A 5,368-nucleotide genomic window follows, 5' to 3' on the forward strand; every position below is an offset into this window, starting at 1 on the left:
GGATCTGGTCGGGTTTTATCATCTCTATGGGTTTATATATATATATATATATATATACAGATAGGGGAAGCATTGCATTTGATTAGATAGATAGATAGATAGGCAAGGCAATGAAGTTGTGATACTTTTTGAGTCGTATTGAATGTTATTATTGGTCAAATGATTTCACTTGAACTGATAATGAATGTTAATGGATCCTTCTTTGACATGAAAAATATATTAGTTGTAATTAGGGTTGCCTTGAGATTGAGAATTGGTTCAAACAATTGAAGGGATTTGTTAATCATTTCTTCCAAAAGCACTCATATGGTATCTATATTGGGGAAAAGATGATTTTTAATGCTATGGACAATCATTTTCAATCCTCAAAAGGGTTCTAGGGTTTGTATTATTGTAAATGGACAGTAAAACTTAAGGGCTTGCTTAGATATGAAAAACATAATTTCAAGACTATTTATTAACAAAGGCCATTATTTCCAGCAAATAGTAATTAAGGAATAAATATAATTTATTTTATGTCCAAATGGTCAAAACATGGAATTCCTTACTAATTTACCATTTTAAAAAGTGACAGCGCCACCACCACTTACAAAATAAATTATACTTGGTTGCATTTTGTTTCTCTTATGATTATATGACTGTTCCCGATTAATGTGTTAAGACTTTAATATATTCTAATCCCATTCTTAGAGCACCCTTTTGAATCCTTATTCTTATTAAGTTTGACATATAAATTATTCTAATGGAGTTGAATAAGAGTTGGATTAACATATCAAATAGGCTAGATCCTCGATAAGAATAAGGAATTCAGGATTTCCTTCAGTTTGCTTATAGACATAAGGCTCCTGGGGCAAGCATATATTGTCTGTGTATTAAATGTGTTAACAGATATTTTCATAAATGAGATGTTGTGGAGGAACACCTCATTCTGAATGGGTTTGACACTAATTACATAATATGGACGGTTCATGGAGAGCTATATGTGCCTCGTCATAGTTGAGAAGAATTTCAAGATCAGGAATATAATAATGGAGATGATATGGTGGGAATGATACATGATTCACATGGAGTTCCCAGACACAATGTTGGAAGTAGTGAAGAAGCTACGAGATTCTATGAATTGTTGAAGAAGGCAGAAATAGAGTTATGGCCTAGTTGTAAGAACTTCACGACATTATCGTTTATTGTTCGTTTACAACACTTGAAGGTATTGGGTGGCTTGTCAGATAAAATATTTGATATTTTGCTTGAGTTGTTGAATGAGGCATTCCCAGAAGAAGTGTTATTGCCACAATTGTATTGGGAGGCTAAGAAATTAAGTGAGGATTTAGGTTTTAAGTACTATAAGTACGATGCATGCCCTAACAATTGTATGCTCTTTTGGAAAGATGCATCAAAGTTGGACAGATGTACTTTTTGTGGGGAGTCAAGGTACAAAGAATACGAGGTGCATGTGGACGACGATATAACGAAGGTGAAAAAAGTCGCTTCTAAACAAGTACGACACTTTCCTTTTATTTCGAGACTGCAAAGGTTGTTTATGTGTAACAAAACAACATCGTTAATGAGGTGGCATGAAGAAGGTAGAACAAAGGATGGTATAATGAGGCACCCTGCTGATTCATTGGCTTAGCAATCTTTCGATGAACAACATCCGAAATTCACTGAAGATAGTCGCAATGTTAGACTTGGTTTGGCTTCTGATGGGTTTAATCCATTTCAAACAATGACCATTAACTATAACATTTGGCCAGTTGTGTTAATACCATATAATTTATCGCCTTGGTTGTGTATAAAACAACTTTACTTCATCTTGTCTTTATTGATTGATTGACCTCGTGCACCAGGAGACATTATTGATGTGTTTCTGCAACCGTTGATTCAAGAGTTACGGGAATTATGAAGCAAGGGGATAAAAACTTACGATGCTTTAAGAAAAGAAATGTTTCATATGCATGTAATATTGTTTTGGACGATTAATGATTTTCCTGCGTATGCTAATTTATTTGGATGGAGTACTCGAGGAAGAGTTGCTTGCCTTTGTTGCATGAAAGAGACGGAGTCCAAATGGTTAAAACATGGTGGTAAGTTTTGTTATATGGGTCACTGTAGATTCTTGGAGGACATGAGTCATCCTTTTCGGTTAGACAAGAAGAATTTTGATGCAACCATTCAGAATCGTGTTGCTCCTCCTCAGGTATCTAGCTACAATGTATTCAAAGATGTTGAATTTGTTAAGAAGATGTATGGAAACCGTGAGAATTATGGCACTAGTGCTGGGAGAGGAATGGACGATTGGAGAAAACATAGTATATTCTTTGAGCTTCCATATTAGCAAGACAATTTGATCAGACAAAATCTTAACGTCATGCATATTGAGAAAAATATTTGTAACAACATAATTTGGACGTTATTAAATGTTTCAGGTAAAACAAAGGACAACTTGAAATCAAGTCTTGATTTGAAAGAACTAGGGGTAAGAAAAAAGTTGCATCCTGAAGATTGTTTAGGTGGGGAGAAGTATTTACCTCCTGCATCTTTCATGTTGAATCGAGAAAATTAACATATATTTTTAAAAGTATTAAAAAGCATAAAATCATCCGATAGATTCTCATCAAACATATCACGTCGTGTCCAACTCAAAGAATACACAATGAGTGGACTTAAGAGCCATGACAATCATGTTTTGATGCAAGATTTGCTTCCATTGGCAATCAGGAGGGTGTTCAAGAGGAAGTATGTCAGTAAAACTTTGATTAAACTATGCAATTACTTTAAACAGTTGTGTTTTAAAAATATTACAGTAGACGAGTGTAACCAATTAAGGTCATGCATTATATTGGTGCTCTGTCACCTTGAGAAAATATTTCTACTAAGCTTCTTCAATATAATGGAGCATTTAGTTGTTCACCTGCCTGATGAAGTCCAAATTGTGGGACCGGTAATATTTCGGTGGATGTATCCAGTCGAGAGGTATATTAAGCCATGATTTTTTTAATTTGTTAATTTGTTTGTTCATTTTTAAGTAAATATTATGGATTTACTTGACAATGTAACTTATCATGTAGGTTCTTATTGACGTTGAAAAAGTATGTAAGGACTAGAAGTCATCCAGAAGGATCTATTGCTGAAGGTTACTTGGCAAAAGAGTGTTTGACATTTTGTGCAAAGAACTTGGATGATGTGGAAACAAAGTTTAATAGGCCGGTTCGAAATTATGAGGGTGCACATGGTCAACCTATCCCCAAAAAAAGGAAATTAGTCAGATTGGATGAGATTTCATTGCAACAAGCCCATCGTTATGTGCTAGCAAATTGTAGTACAATTTTGTCTTATCAAGAGTAAGATTATTATAACCTAATCTGGTTGATCAATTTTGTTTCATAATAAAAAAAAATTAAAATTGTACTTTAATTTCATAATTTATATCATTTGCATACAATGCAGGACACACTTACAATCCATTAGATTGGAAAGAAAAGGTGCTAGCAATCGTGAAATTACATAAAAGCACCATGAAAACTTCCCATCATGGTTTGAAAAACATGTAAGTGACATCTTAACATCTTGCCACCACACCCTAAACATCCATGTCTAACCATCTTAGAATTTGCATTTATTTATTGCATAACGAATTATAAACATGTTACAAAACAGGTTTATGAATTGCAAGTAAGTGGCCACAATGTACCCAATGAAGTGAAAACATTAGTTACAGGGCCTCACTCATGGGCATGGAAGTATTCCGGGTACATCATAAATGGATTCAAATTCTACACGAGGCATCGAGAAAGGAGAAGAATGACTCAAAACAGTGGAGTATTACTAACTGCAAATACTGAAAGTTATGCTAGTTCAAAAGATAAACATCCTATTAGTGGTGATGTTACCTTCTATGGAATCCTAACAGATGTTGTTGAGATGCGGTACTCTAATGAATTCAAATTTGTTTTGTTTAAGTGTGACTGGATTGACAGTAACAGAGGGATGAAGGTTGATAGTTTGAATTTCATAACTATAAATTTTAATTGTTTGATGTATCAAGAGAATAAACCAATAGACGAACCTTTTATACTTGCAACTTAAGCATCACAAGTGTGGTATGTGGTTGATCCTCTTGATGAAGAATGACACGTTGTCATGAAGATGACACCTAGAGATTTGTATAACATGGGTCAAAGAAATGTGGCAGGGAGCTGTGACGAGAAAGATGTTTTAATTAGTAAGCATGTTGAAATCAACAGTGATCAGTCTTTACATGCAGAGTTAGTAGAATCTGATGAAGACTACTCTTCTAGAAAATCTGATGAGGATGGTATGCTAGTTGATATATTAGATGACGACGACAATTCCATTCCTTATACTGCATATAGTGATGATAATGATTTCTAATATTGAAGTGGCATGTATATGCCTTCCTTGCATAATATTTAATGATGTGGTATGTATATATGTTTATGTTTTTAGCTTTTTATGTTTTGATATATTATTTTTGTTTAACCTAAATTGATATGCTAACAGATTATTTTCTATATTCAAATCAATAATAGGTAATTACACTGATGGCACCTAAGAGGCAGACTCGTTGGCCAATTAAATCCATGTCACGTAATACAGATTCACACCATAATGATTCACAATCAGTTCCATCCCATCATCCAACCCCAAACCCAGTCCCGTCACATCCCCAGCATCCTGAGAGGACTTGATCCACTCACAATCCAACCCTCAAGACTCACATAGTCAGCAAGGTAAATACCAAAAATTTATATGAACAATAATAAATTATTATTATTCTTTCCTAATTCAATGTAAATTTATTGTGTTATTATGTTTTGGCCGGTACAAGCTCCATGTCATCTATGGCCAAGAAAGGAAGAGGAATATCAAAACAAATTTCAAAGTGGGGAAAGGAAAAGATTCATATTGATTTTGATGCTGAAAGACAATCAGTTGGGGAGATGACAACTAAGTTGGAAACCCAACTATGTGTGATGATAAGGAGTACTACTCCCCTTACATTTACTGATTGGAGGTCACCGGGGATGGAACCATATAAGGAGCGCATCTGGCAAGAGGTCTTGGTGAGTAAATAACGTCTCTGATTCTTAGCTATCTGAACCTAAACTTTTATACTCTAATAAGGGTATCATTGAAGGATAACACTGATGTACCCACAACATGGAGATTAATTTTCTTGCAACATGCTTCCAAGAAGTGGAGAGAGTACAAAGCCACCTTGAAGAGCCATTATGATTGTCATGAGACAAATGCGGCTCATCTATCCAAAATACTGCCTGGGGTGAACCCAGAACAGTGGAAGGTTCATGTGGAGTATTGGGGATGTGACCAAGCACAGGTATGTATG

The sequence above is a fragment of the Diospyros lotus genome, chromosome 5 (assembly GCF_014633365.1).
Source record: "Diospyros lotus cultivar Yz01 chromosome 5, ASM1463336v1, whole genome shotgun sequence".
NCBI lineage: Eukaryota > Viridiplantae > Streptophyta > Magnoliopsida > Ericales > Ebenaceae > Diospyros > Diospyros lotus.